This window comes from Ovis canadensis, chromosome 2, assembly GCF_042477335.2.
Source record: "Ovis canadensis isolate MfBH-ARS-UI-01 breed Bighorn chromosome 2, ARS-UI_OviCan_v2, whole genome shotgun sequence".
NCBI lineage: Eukaryota > Metazoa > Chordata > Mammalia > Artiodactyla > Bovidae > Ovis > Ovis canadensis.
Window position 1 is genome coordinate 245879229 of NC_091246.1, and position 14688 is coordinate 245893916.

A 14688-nucleotide genomic window follows, 5' to 3' on the forward strand; every position below is an offset into this window, starting at 1 on the left:
ATTATTATTTTATTGAGCCACCTACTTGGTGCCAGGCACTGTTCTAAAGTTTGATATGTGTCATCCTGTTATTTTCCCCACTTAGCAAATATTTATTGAGATCCTACCCATGTATGAGGCACCATGGTAGGTGCTGGGGATATGACAGTGAACAAAGTCGAATGCTTTCTCTCTCTTACCCTTGAACCACTGGACCTGGAGGTGGAATGGGTGTTCTCTATGTGTACCATCATGTTTTAAGAATAAAGCCATGGTGGGAATACAAACTGATATAGCCATGGAGAACAGTATGGAAATTCTTTAAAAAACTAGGGAAAAAGGAGAAAATGGTGGACAGGAAGGCGGGAGAGGAGAAGCCTGAGAAGCCGCAGCGAGCTGGAGCCACCAGAGGACCTGAAGAAGAAGCAGAAAAACCTGTGAAAACTAAGACTGTTTCTTCCAGTAACGGAGGGGAAAATTCCAGTTGCAGCGCTGAGAAGCGATCAGCTGAAGATGAAACTGCAGACCTCCCAACAAAGCCTACAAAGATCTCCAAGTTTGGATTTGCCATAGGTAGTCAGACGGCAAAGAAAGCCTCAGCCATATCCATCAAACTTGGCTCAAGTAAGCCTAAAGAACAGGTTCCAACACTTGCTCCAAAAACATTTTCAGTAGCAGCAGCTTTTAATGAAGATAGTGAACCAGAGGAAAGCCTCCAGAAGTAAAGATGAGGATGAAGAATATTGGAAGGGATACACCAACATCAGCAGGACCAAATTCCTTCAATAAAGGAAAGCATGGGTTTTCTGATAACCAGAAGCTATGGAAGCGAAATATAAAATCTCATCTTGGAAATGTCCATGACCAAGACAATTAAATGATGTGTTTTGAGATTAGGGTGTGGGGTGGGTGTAAAGTTAAAAGGAACAATTTCCTTTTTTAAGGAATCAATTCAGTTCCGTTGAGTCGCTCAGTCGTGTCCGACCCTTTGTGACCCCATGAATCGCAGCACGCCAGGCCTCCCTGTCCATCACCATCTCCCGGAGTTCACTCAGACTCACGTCCATCGAGTCCGTGATGCCATCCAGCCATCTCATCCTCAGTTGTCCCCTTCTCCTCCTGCCCCCAATCCCTCCCAGCATCAGAGTCTTTTCCAATGAGTCAACTCTTCCCATGAGGTGGCCAAAGGAATGGTATAAGACTATCTTTGGAGCCGCCTCTTTTTTCTTTTTCTTTTTTTAAATATTGAGTGATACACTAATGAGAATTTGAAATTAAAAAAAAAAAAAAACCCTAGGGAAAAAACTACCATAAGATCCAGCAATCCCATTACTGGGCATATACCCTAAGGAAACCACAATTCAAAAAGACACGTGTGGGGCTTCCCTGGTGGCTCAGTGGTAAAGAATCCGCCTGCCAATGCAGAGCGGGAGACATGGGTTTAATCCCTGGTCCAGGAAGATGCCACACGCTGTGGGACAACTAAGCCTGTGAGCCACAACTACTGAGCCTGCACACTAAGGCCCAGAAGGCTCAGACAAATGCTAAAGCCCAAACGCTCTAGAGCCTGATGCTCTGCAGCAAGAGAAGCCACCACAATGAGAAGCCCACACACCGCTGAGTTTTTTTGGTGGTGCTCCCCTTAAATTCTGCATCCGTGATGATTCCTCATTAACTTCATTCTAGTAACCTCAGCCTAGTCCTGTCCTTGCTCATGCGATCCTTTCAACAATCATGTGAAGTAGGTGCAAAAATTACCTCCGTTTTACAGATAAGAAAAGTGAGGCACAGAGAAGCTAAATGATTTGCTCAAAGTCATACAGTTAAGTGGTAAAGCCGGTGTATGAAGTTCTCTTAGAGTCCATGCTCTTAACCCTATTTTACATTTTGTTTATATGTACGTTTTGTGTAGTCCATACGGGTTGCTAAATACCTCAAATAACTTGAATTTAAATTTTGAATTTAAAATGAAAAATACAGGGAGGCACATTCTGCTGCCCCTCTGGTCAGGGAAAGCCCTTGGGACATGAGGCACAGACTGAAAGGCAGCCACCCCCTCACCTGTCACACAACGCACATTGGCGGGGAACCTGGGGTTAAACCATTCATAGATGACCTGCTTCTGGATCAGAGCTTCCTACGTAACACGGCAGCTCCCTTGCTGGGATCTATTGAAAGTCAGAGAGAAGGGTTTGTAAAAAGAAAATGTATATATATATATATATATATATATATATATAAAACAGGAAGAAGAAAATTTAAAATAGAACTTTCCTGCCTCTTTAAAAGTCAGGCCACCTGGGCTCCAGTCCACTTTTGTGACCATCAGCAGGCAGCCGCTCTTAGATAAAACAAGCTCATCAGATTACCACAGTCTCCACCACCCGCTATTGTCCCAATGCCTCGTCCATTTCATTCACTTGCTACCTGACTGCTCCTGGGGGCTTGGATTTGGACCCCTAATGTAGCCATTTCACAGATGGAAGAATCCAAGCCCCAGAGGGGAAGAGGTTTACCCAGTTCACACAGTACTTTGAGCTGGACTTCAAGCCAGGCCTTACACAGCCCTTCAGTGACAAGAGGCACTTACGACTTTACACTTGATGGGGGCTCAGAAAGGAGGTTTCCAGACAGATCAAGCTAACCCCTATTTCCTGAACACCTCTCACTTGTCTCCAAGGTGGGTGTTTCCACATCAACATCTCATGGGAATCTCCCAATGACTCTGGCAGGTCAGCCTTGACAACCTCTAGCTTACAGGTGAGAAAAGGGCTCAGGGGCTTGTGATTCTCCCAGGATCTCACTGCAAGTTTGTGGCAGGTCTGTCTAACTTCACTAGCTCTTGACATAAGAACGGAGGAGTCCACCTCTTGCTCCCTCCCAAAGGCCCCCCTCCCTTGCTCTCGCTAGGATTTTCTGAGGCTGAGGCTGGAGTCACGGCTGGTTAAATTTACTCTCTTCCAGAAGGATGCCAACACAGGGCAGCCTGAGAGTCAAGCTGGAGTTGTCAAAAATACTGATATAGGGACTTTCCTGGTGGTCCAGTGGTTAAGAATCTGCCTTGCAATGCAGGGGACATGGGTTCGCTCTCTGGCTGGGAAACTAAGATCTCACATGTCTCAGAGCAACTAAGCCTGCATGTCGAAACTACTGAGCCTCCACAGTTCAGAGTCCTCTCTACCACGCACCACAGCTAGAGACCCTGTGCGTCCCAAAGAAGATTGTGTGTGCCACGATGAAGACAGCCAAATGGATAAAGATTTTAAAAAAGCCCATATGCCAATCATGCGCTAGATGCTTTTCAGAGTTTTTAGTATTCTCTTCTTTATATTTATCTGCATCCTCTAAAATTTCCACAACAAATAAAATATTTTATTTTCCTGTGCAAGGAATTGCTTGATCTAGGCCTAGAAATGATTCTACTGAAGGTGTGGGGAAACAGGGATCAATATCCCCAATCTGCAGTTAAGGAAATTGAGGCTCGGAAGGCTGGCCTAAGGTCACACAGCTAGGAAGCGATGGAGTCAGGATGCTGTCCAAATTCAAGGCCTGTGCTCTTTCCATTCCACTACTCTGCCTACCCACTCCCCTTTGTTTTGTAACACCTTGTTCCACAAAGGAGTTCAGGCAATTTATTAAAAAAAAAAAAAAAAGAGGGAATTCCTTGGCAGTCCAGTAGTCAAGGCTCAGCACTTTCACTGGAGTGGCCTGGTCCCTGGTCAGGGAACTAAGATCCTGAAGCTGCATGGCATAGCCAAAAAAATTAAAAATACATAAAAGGAATCAAGCATTTATCTTAACTTTCCTGTACAAACTATTTCAGGAAAATCAAATAATGGATGAGGAAAAGTTATTCTTTATGGAAGAATTCCAGCTAATGAATGCAAAAAGAATAATAGAATTATGAATAGAAAATCACCATTCTGTAACACCTAATGAAATAATGGATCATCAGTGGATGCTAAAACTAACAGATAAAACTTTGGGGGGAATTCTATAATGAAGAGAGTAGGCCAAGGGCCCTGAAATCATGAATCAGTCAATAAAAATATTTTGAGTCAATATTATGTACCACTAGACTTAGCAGCAGCAGCAGATATGACATGGACATGATATGATATGACACGTGGACATCACCAGACGGTTGACACTGAAATCAGATTGATTATATTCTTTGCAGCCAAAGATGGAGAAGCTGTATACAGTCAGCAAAAACAAGACCAGGAGCTGACTGTGGCTCAGATCATGAACTCCTTATTGCCAAATTCAGACTTAAATTGAAGAAAGTGGAGAAAACCACTAGAACATTCAGGTATGACCTAAATCAAATCCCTTATGACTATACAGTGGAAGTGAGAAATAGATTTAAGGGACTAGATCTGATAGAGTGCCTGATGAACTATGGACGGAGGTTCATGACATTGTACAGGAGACAGGGACCAAGACCATCCCCAAGAAAAAGAAATGCAAAAAAGCAAAATGGCTGTCTGAGGAGGCCTTATAAATAGCTGTGAAAAGAAGGGAAGCGAAAAGCAAAGGGGAAAAGGAAAGATATACCCATTTGAATGCAGAGTTCCAAAGAATAGCAAGGAGAGATAAGAAAGCCTTCCTCAGCAATCAATGCAAAGAAATAGAGGAAAACAACAGAATGGGAAAGACTAGAGATCTCTTCAAAAAAACTAGAGATACCAAGGGAACATTTCATGTAAAGATGGGCTCAATAAGGGACAGAAATGGTATGTACCTAACAGAAGCAGAAGATATTAAGAAGAGGTGGCAAGAACACACAGAAGAACTGTACAAAAAACATCTTCACAACCCAGATAATCACGATGGTGTGATCACTCATCTAGAGCCAGACATCCTGGAATGCGAAGTCAAGCAGGCCTTAGGAAGCATCACTACGAACAAAGCTAGTGGAGGTGATGGAATCCCAGTTGAGCTATTTCAAATCCTAAAAGATGATGCTGTGAAGTGCTGCACTTAATATGCCAGCAAATTTGGAAAACTCAGCAGTGGCCACAGGACTGGAAAAGGTCAATTTTCATTCCAATCCCAAAGAAAGGCAATGCCAAAGAATGTTCAAACTACCGCACAATTGCACTTACTTTACACGCTAGTAAAGTAATGCTGAAAATTCTCCAAGCCAGGCTTCAGCAATACGTGAACTGTGAACTTCCTGATGTTCAAGCTGGTTTTCGAAAAGGCAGAGGAACCAGAGATCAAATTGCCAGCATCCGCTGAATCATTGAAAAAGCAAGAGAGTTCCAGAAAAACATCTATTTCTGCTTTATGGACGACGTCAAAGCCTTTGACTGTGTGGATCATGATAAACTGCGGAAAATTCTGAAAGAGATGGGAATGCCAGACCACCTGACCTGCCTCTTGAGAAATCTGTATGCAGGTCAGGAAGCAACAGTTAGAACTGGACATGGAACAACAGACTGGTTCCCATAGGAAAAGGAGTACGTCAAGGCTGTATATCGTCACCCTGCTTATTTAACTTATATGCAGAGTACATCATGAGAAATGCTGGACTGGAAGAAGCACAAGCTGGAATCAAGACTGCCGGGAGAAATATCAATAATCTCAGATATGCAGATGACACCACCCTTAGGGCAGAAAGTAAAGAAGAACTAAAGAGCCTTCTGATGAAAGTGAAAGAGGAGAGCGAAAAAGTTGGCCTAAAGCTCAAAATTCAGAAAACGAAGATCATGGCATCTGGTCCCATCACTTGATGGGAAATAGACGGGGAAACAGTGGAAACAGTGGGGGACTTCATTTTTCTGGGCTCCAAAATCACTGCAGATGGTGACTGCAGCCATGAAATAAAAAGACGCTTACTCCTTGGAAGGAAAGTTATGACCAACCTGGACAGCATATTAAAAAGCAGAGACATTACTTTGCCAACAAAGGTCCGTCTAGTCAAGGCTATGGTTTTTCCAGTGGTCATGTATGGATGTGACTTGGACTGTGAAGAAAGCTGAGCGCCGAAGAATTGATACTTTTGAACTGAGGTGTTGGAGAAGACTCTTGAAAGTCCCTTGGACCGCAAGGAGATCCAACTGGTCCATCCTAAAGGAGATCAGCCCTGGGTGTTCACTGGAAGGACTGATGTTGAAGCTGAAACTCCAATACTTTGGCCACCTGATGCGAAGAGCTGACTCATTGGAAAAGACCCTGATGCTGGGAAACATTGAGGGCACAAGGAGAAGCGGACAACAGAGGATGAGATGGTTGGGTGGCATCACCTCAATGGGTTTGGGTCGACTCTGGGAGTCGGTGATGGACAGGGAAGCCTGGTGTGCTGCGTGCGGTTCATGGGGTCGCAGAGTCGGATGCGGCTGAACTGAACTGATTAATGACAAAATAACCAGTAGACCACACCATCGCCAATAAGGTATGCTTGCCAAAGACATTAAACCTAATCAAGCTCTGGGGCTTCCCTAGTAGCTCAGACAGTAAAGCATCTGCCTGCAATGCAGGAGACCCGGGTTCAACCCCTGGGTCGGGAAGATCCCCTGGAGAAAGAAATGGCAGCCAACTCCAGTATCCTTGCCTGGAAAATCCCATGGACAGAGGAGCCAGGCAGGCTACAGTTCGTGCGGTCGCCAAGAGTCGGACATGACTGAGCGACTAACACACACGATCAAGCTCTAGATCCAACGTTCAGTCTACTGGAAATTCAAGAGACAGAAGACAAGTTAAACTACACCATCAGGAAGCAATCAGCCAAATCTTCTGGGATGTGGGAAGCTTTATAGACAAATGCTCTGGTTTCGTTTATAAATAAATAGCCTGAAAAATGAAAGGAAAGAAAAGTGAAAACTGTTACAGATAAAAAGTTAGTTATGAGATGCATCAACCAAATGAACTATGTGAGCCTTATTTGAGTCCTGATTGAAACTAACTAACTATTAAAGAAATCTGAACATGAACTAGATATTAAAAGGTTTTAAGGAATTTGTATTAATTTTGTTAGGTATGATAGTGGCATTGCTGTTGTGTTTGAAAAAGCCCTGTCTTTTAAAGACATATGCTGAAATAATTCCAGTGAAGTGATATGATGTCTGGGGTGTGCTTTATAATACTTCAGAGGGAAGGAAATGTGGGAAGGCAGATGAAACAAGATTGGCAAAATGTTGATAATTATTGAGGATGGGTTACAGGTATGTGACAATTTATTACATTCTCTCTACTTTCATGTGTTTGAAATCTTCCATAATAATGGGACTTCCCTGGTGGTCCACTGGTTAAGAATCCGCCTTCTAATACAGCGGATGCTGGTTTGATCCCTGGTCGGGGCCTAAGATCCCACATGACTTGGGGCACCTACGCCTGCACTCCACAACTACAGTGGATGGAATACCACAACTAAGACCTGACGCAGCCAAAAATAAATAAACAAATGTTGAAATATTCCATAATAAAACGTTTTTTAAAGGCTAAAAATGAGTAATTGAGAAAATTGGGACAAGGAGAAAATACTGATCCAGCAGTAGGAAAGTTGTGGGACTTCCCTGATGGTCTCGTGATTAAGAATCTGCCTGCCAACAAAGGAGGCATAGGTTCGATTCCTGCTCCAGGAAGATTCCACGTGCAGTGGAGCAACTAAGCCCGTACACCGCAACTGTCGTGCCCACTCGCCTCTGCCACAAGAGACGCCACCACAGTGGGAAGCCCATGCGCTGCAGCTAGTGAGTAGTCCCCACTCACGGCAACTAGAGAAAAGCCGCAGGAAGCAAAGATCCAGCGCAGACAAAAATAAACATTTTAAATAAACAAAATGTTGATTTTTTAAGTTCTGAGTTTCTTAGCAGTCAAAACAAAGACGGAAACAAGAGTCACGATGGCCAAATGTTGAGAACGTCTCTTGTCTGCAGTTTTTTAACCCTTATTCAACCACATAAGAGTGGGCCCTGGGCCTGGAACTCTTCCTAAGCAGGAGATAGAGTCCCTGCAACCAGTGCTGGACTTATCACTTGTGTGTGTGTTCCCTTCCTTGTTTCAGGTGTCATGAGTACTCTTTCATCTCTGCTTAAAGCATGTCGGTCATTTGGCATCTAGCCAACCCCATTGCTGTATCTGTCCTCCTCTTAGAGGGGACAAGGTCCTTCCTCTGTGGCACAAAACAGTGAATACAGTGAATTCCCTGTGCTGATCACTGCGAGAGATCCCCAGGCAATGAGAGACCAACACCCACTCCTGAAGTTGATCTTGTTCTGTCTTTACGTGAGTAAAGCATTGTTCTATCCGGTGTTTGACTGCTTTGGGTCTTCCTCGACTACTCAGATGCCAAAAGGAAATGGGTAGACGCGTTTAGAGAGTCTTCCCCTGGTAATGATAACGTGGGTACTCTGCTTGACACCAGGAGATTTCTAAAACCAGCAAACCAGCACACTTTTTTGTAACCAAAGAGATTCTGGTGGTGGCAAAATTCGTACTCAATATAGCCTACCAGCAATGGGCCAGTCATCTGTCCTGATTTGGGCTATCATGAGGGACTTGGAAAAAGCAAGGGCCAACAGGAGGGAAAGAGGTGGAGAGGTGAGCCTTCAGTGATGAGGGGACTGGAGAGGGATCCGGGAAAGACAGGGCATTCTAGGGGGTGGGTACTGAGTGAGCAAGGGTAGAGAGGCTATCTCATTTTCATAAAAGAAAAAGTAAACAAAATGCATGGGAACCTGGAGAAAGCTCGTCTTCTTTTGCTCCCTTCTCACCCAAAAGAAATCGATCCAACTGCAAAAAGCACTGACAGGAAACAGAAGGCTTTGTTACCAAAGCTCTCTGGAGGACACTGCAAAGGGATTATGCAGCACAATGCATGGCAAGACCTCTTTTCAGAATCCTCCCAAATCTCTCTTCCTCAAAGTTCCACACTGCTACAGCAGCTCCCCAAGCTCTCCCTTTTTTCTCTTTTTTTCCAAATCCCTGACCACCCAAACTCTGCCAACTCCCCTCCCTTCTCTCAGTAGCAGCTCTTCCTGAGTGGGGCTGGAATGAAATTCCTCCAGGTCTCTCCAGTCTTCTACTTAGGTCTATTCGTCTCCCTCTGCCCTCCTTACAAAGGTTCCTTAGAACTAAGCCTGGGGAGGAGGAAAAACAGTGCATATTTACATGTGAGTATTTTTGTCCTGTTGCATGTTTAAAAAAAAAAAAAAAGTTGGAAGGAAAGACACCCGAATGTTAACAGGGAGATGCCAGGAAAGCTTTGGAATCAGATAAAGTTGGGTCCTGGCTCTGCCACTTTCTAGCTGTGTGACCTTGGGCAAGCCTCACTGGAGACATTTCTCCAAACCTGATTGCTGTTCCGTGAATGACTTAGCATGGTATCTGGCATACAGTAAGTGTTCCATAAAATGTAGCTTACAAAATAAAGGAGTTAGCTGGTACGAATATGGTGCTGCCTTTATCCATATTTCTTGCCTTTAACAGTATTTTATTTACATTTTTTCCAATAAGCACATATTTGTCATTTAAAATGAAACAACACGAAGGTCATTATAAACACAAGCATAAACCTAAATGTTTATCAGTAGAAGATCAAAAGAATTATGGGGTACCTGTATTCTGGAATATTATGAACTCCTTAAAAATGAAGTATTTCTATAAATGACACACATAAAAAATGTCCAGTGTACAGCAAGTTGCAAAACCATATGTGGTTTGACCCCTTTATGCATGTCTGTGTTTTTATACATGTTAAGCCATTATCAGTGAAGACGTTTTTCAATTTTCAAATCCATATTTTTGTAAAGCTTAATTTAAAAATATAATATGCATGAATTATTTTTACACAAAAGAGAAACACTTAAAGGGCTTAAAAAACAGGCATAGAGAGTTTCTAGCTGTGTTTCCCAGGCCTACAGCAGACCCGAACACCAGAAAACAAAAGGACTCCGAGATTCTGCGCACCTCAGCCCAGTTGCTGAGCTCCTGCCAGCCACTAGGCTGGGCAGGAAGAGTTAACAGGGCACCTCATCTTCAGTCCTCCCCCGACATCCTTTTTTGCAGACTGCAACAGAAAAAAGCCAGTTGAAATTGCTCCATTTCTCCCCATGGGGACCCCTCTAATACCTCTGCTAAGGAGGGTAAGGTTTGCTGGAGCCAGGCTAGAGGAAAGAGTGAAGGCCCTCGGGCCTGAAGATCTTTCTAGACGTATGTGGCCTGTGGCCCCCAACACTTCCTCTCTCCCCCCAAATCTCGTTGAAACTGAAGATGAAGGCAGGCTCTGGAGGGACCACAGGGCCTTCCTGGGTTCTCGGGGTGGGGCTCACCCTTCAGCGTGTGGGGGAGGGGGCTGCTGAGCACCCCCAAACACTTGGGGCACAAGCCTGAGAACTTCCTGGAATGTGGGGGAAATGGGTGTTTTATCAGCCATCTCTATAAAAACCATATGGGGCCCCCTATCAGCCCTCTCTATAAACACCATGGCCTACAGATCAAGCCCCAACCAAGATTTCCTGGCTCTTTCCAAGAAACCCAGGTCGGAAAGTGGGCGGGGTTTCTGCTTATTTCTTCCCTTCGCCCCCCCACCCCAGACCCTTCCCACTTTGCCCTTCCCACTTTGGGGCCCCAAATCCGGGCCCAACCCCAGGGCCAGACTATTCACCTCCCAGGTTTAGCCGGCCCTGCTCTCGCTCACTCAAACCACCCCCGGCGTCCGCCCAGCCCCCAGTCCCGCGCTTTTCCCTCCCCCTGATCCCCCACCCCGTTTCCGCGTAGTTCGCGCTCCCGGCACCCTGCGCGCGCCTCGTACCTCCCCGGCCCGCGGGAGCGCTAGCTCGGAGGCCCCGCCCCCAGGGCCCCGCCCCAAAGTGCCGCTCGAGGCCCCGCCCCCAAAGCCCCGCCCCGGCATGTGCTAGCGCCAGCCCTGTTTGCCTCTCCCGGTCGTTAAGGGGACCCCGCTACAGGTAGAGCCCTGGGGATGCTTTCAGTCCTTGAGACTTGCGTTCGGATGGTTAGGAAGGGGATTCGCGGCATTCAGAGAAGCTCGGAGACGATGCAGGCCCGGAAGCGGAAGCCGAGGATGGAGCGGGCCGGAGGTCCGGGCTGTGAGGACCTCAGAGTCCGAGCCCACGCCCACCTCCATCCCTCGGGCCCGGGCACTGTGGGAGTTGGGACTGGACGCTTGGTCTGCGTCCGGCGAGCTCGGAGCCTGACTCTGAGCACGAGCGGGCCCGGTACCCTCCAGGTGTGCTGCGCGGGACTGGCGGCACGGCGGGGTAGCCCCGGCAGCGTTTGTCGGGCGTGGAGGGCGAGTCAAGCGAACCGGGAGTGCCCGGCCTAGGGTCGGGAGTCGAGGGTCCACTCGGAGGTAATGAAGTGAGGTTAGGCCCGCGGTTCTCTCGGCCTGGATGCCGTGACCTGTCCTGGTAAAAGGGTGGGAAGCAGGAGGCCACCCTTTGGGGCTTTGCCTCTGCCAGCGCTTCCCAGGTGGGGCGCGGAACTCGGCTCTACGCCGCCACCGTGTGGCCCCCGGGAGCAGCGCCTTGCCGGGTTCCTGGAGAGACTCCTGACTGCCGGGGCGGGAGAACAGGTTCCCGAAGACATCGGGAGGGCCGCCTTGGGGAGACTGACTTTAGATACCCTGCTTCTCCATAGCTTCCAGAAATGGGGTTGAAGCTGCCATGGCGGCGGCGGAGCGGTCACCAGGGCTTCCCCCAGCCGCCGTGGATCCTACTCAGGAAGGCATGGGACTCGGGTGTGGACGTCCAGTAACCGCCAGCATCTTGTTGCTCACTGAATAAGGAGATGTGGAGAATGGCACCTTCCAAAGGCAGCAAATTCTCCAACAACCAGCCAGCTTTTCCTAAGCACGTACTATGTGAAAGACATACAAAGACGAGTAATTAAAGTAACTAGGGAAAGTCATATTTTTTGCTTCCCATGCTCATGAAAATAACAGGTTACTTTTGAAGAGGGCTACTGTATGTCTACTGTATGATAGACATTTACTGATTACTTTTATATGCATGATGACATTAAATTCTCACCACAATCCTCTAAGGGTAGGCACTATTATTCCTAGCCAACAGATGAGGAAAGGTTCAGAGAAGTTAAGTATCTTGCTCAAAGTCACACAGCTAGCTAAGGATCAAATTTCTAAGCCTTGGCTTTTTTTTTTTTGGCCAAGCATGGGGCTTGCAGGATCTCAGTTCCCCCACCAATGACTGACTGCAGCCTCTGCGGTGAAAACCTAGAATCCTAACCACTCGGCCACCAGGGAACTCCCTTGTTGTTGTTGTTTTTTTTTTTTTTTACAGCATTTTTACATTCACAGCAAAATCAAGTTAAGATGCAGTGTTTCCCTATGCCTACTGCCCCAACACATAACCTCCTCCCCCTTTGACCATCTCACAGTGAGAATGGTGCATTTGTTACATTAGTGAACCTACATTGATACGTCATTATCACCCAAAGCCTAAACTTTCGTTTGATAAGTCTTGGCTTTTAACCACTATGCCAACCTCCTACCCTAATTGAAGGCCACGTTACTGAGCAGGGATTCAACTGGGACTTTGAAGGGTACATAGAATTTCCAAAGCAGTGGATAGGAAAGGCGTTTCAGGCAGGAGACTTGTATAGAGAAAGACGTGGAGGGATTTTTAGGGTATGTGACAAATTTGACTTGACCAAGAGGCTCCAAATCTTAATTGGTCAATTGAGTATCAACCTCATGAAGTTTGTCCTAAGCAATAATGGCCGTGAAATCATGGGTTTAGTATGAAAGTTTTATTTTTGAATACCAGTTGAAATAAATATGTAAGTCTTTGGGCTTCTCTGGTGGCTCAGTGGTAAAGAATGCGCCTGCCAATGCAGGAGACATGGGTTCTATCTCTAATCTGGAAAGATCCCACGCGCTGCAGAGCAGCTAAGCCCATGTGATGCAGCTATTGAGCCTGTGCTCTAGAGCCCAGGAACCACAGCTGTTGAGCCCACGTGCCGCAGCTACTGAAGTCTGCCCACCCTAGAGCCTGTGCTCCGCAACAAGAAGCCACTACAGTGAGAAGTCTGCACCCTGCAGCCGGAGAGTAGCCCCCACTCGCTGCAACTAGAGAAAAGCCTGCAGAGCAACGAAGACCCAGCACAGTCAAAAATAAATAAATAAAAATTAGGGCTTCCAAGGCGGCTCTCGTGGTGAAGAACCTGCCTGCCAGCCTGTCGATGCGGGAGACAGAAGAGACTCGGATTTGATTCCTGGATCGGGAAGATCCCCTGGAGAAAGAAATGGCAACCCACTCCATTTTTCTTGCCTGAGAAATCCCATGGACAGAGGAGCCTGGCGGGCCACACCCCATAGGGTCACAAAGAGTCGGACACGACTCTTCAGTACATTAAGAAAATATGTAACTCTGAAAAATATTTGGCCATATGCCACTAAAATTATCCCCCCTGCCCAGTGGTAGCCATGCTCCATTCTGGAAAATACACATAGGGAATTACCGAGGTAGCCTGGGGAGGTAGGATGAGGCCGCTTTTTGTTGAGCAAGGGTCATCTGTGTCCCAAGTAAGCTGCTTGCTACTGTTCATAATTCTCTGAGCCCCAGACCTACCAGAATGTTTGGTCTTATCTTTCCTGGCTGGCAACACTTTGGTGGCTCCCTGTCTTCTAGATAAGGAGTAAATGTAGTAACATAACCTACAAGGTCCTTGGGGATCCTGGGATAAGCCTGCTGGTGGTAAAGAGAGGGAGGCAGAAGACAAGGAGGACCTCCTGGAGGAAGTGACATTTGAGCTGAAGTCTGATTTATGGAAGAGAACTAGGTGATGTTGGTGAAGAGCTTTTTAGGTAGGACAGCATGTGCAAATGTTCCTGAGGCAGAAAGGAACAGTGTGCCTGTGAGCACCTGAAAGAGGCATGAGAGGAAGAGTCAGGGAGAGGAATTTGCGGGGCCAGACCCCACCTGCAGTCCCTGGAGGCATCACAAGCATTGTGATCATCATACTATGTATGCCTTATGAGGAGCTGTTCAGAGCTTCAAGTAAGGTGACTTCAATTATTCGAATAACAACTTTTTGAACACCTACTTCAAGTGGGGATTTTATAGAACCAGACTCTCATGGTCCCTGCCACCAGAAAGCTTATATTCTTAAAAAAAAAAAAAAAAAAAAAGAAAAACAAGTGATACTTACACGTGGTTTAAAGACATACCAAGGATTGTAAGGTTTTCTATGAAAACAGAAGGTGGTCTGGTCCACTACGCTTTTCCCTCATCTCCACATTCACAGACACATCTATGGACACTTTCAGCTCTTAACTGACTATATTTTAGATTCATCTCCGTCATCTCTGATCTTCTCATCTTGCCACTTGTAGATGTTTCAGGTTTTTTAGGGGTGTTTGAAAGTTTTTTGTTTTTTTTTTTTTGTTCCACAGCATGTGGAATCCTAGTTCCTCTACCAGGGAGAGGTCCCATGCCCCCTCCTGTGGGAAGGTAGAGTCCTTAAACAGTGGACCATCAAGGGAGTCCCTAGATGTTTCTTGTTTAAACACTATCTTTTGATTCTCTACTATGAAGATACAGTTTTAATCCTCTTTCCCCATCCCCGGCTCCATCATACACATAATCCCCACATCTCCAAATTGCCAGCATAATCTTGGTTAGCTCGGTCGTCACCGTGTGCATTGCCATATGTGCGCTATGGTTATTTGTCCTGTCCTGTCCACCTTTTTGTTTTCCCCAGAGTTAGCAAGCGTCCTGTTTT

At 46.2% G+C, this 14688-nt stretch overlaps 1 long non-coding RNA gene and 1 pseudogene across 1 annotated transcript; both read left to right on the forward strand.

Annotated features, from left to right (window-relative positions):
* Positions 1 to 326: 326 nt before the first annotated feature.
* Positions 327 to 921, forward strand: LOC138434754 (PEST proteolytic signal-containing nuclear protein pseudogene; annotated as a pseudogene).
* A 9888-nt stretch (positions 922 to 10809) lies between these two features.
* LOC138434755 (uncharacterized) lies at positions 10810 to 11853 on the forward strand. Its single transcript, XR_011254850.1, has 2 exons — positions 10810 to 10892; positions 11584 to 11853. It is a non-coding gene; the product is annotated as an uncharacterized lncRNA (long non-coding RNA).
* Positions 11854 to 14688: the final 2835 nt, after the last annotated feature.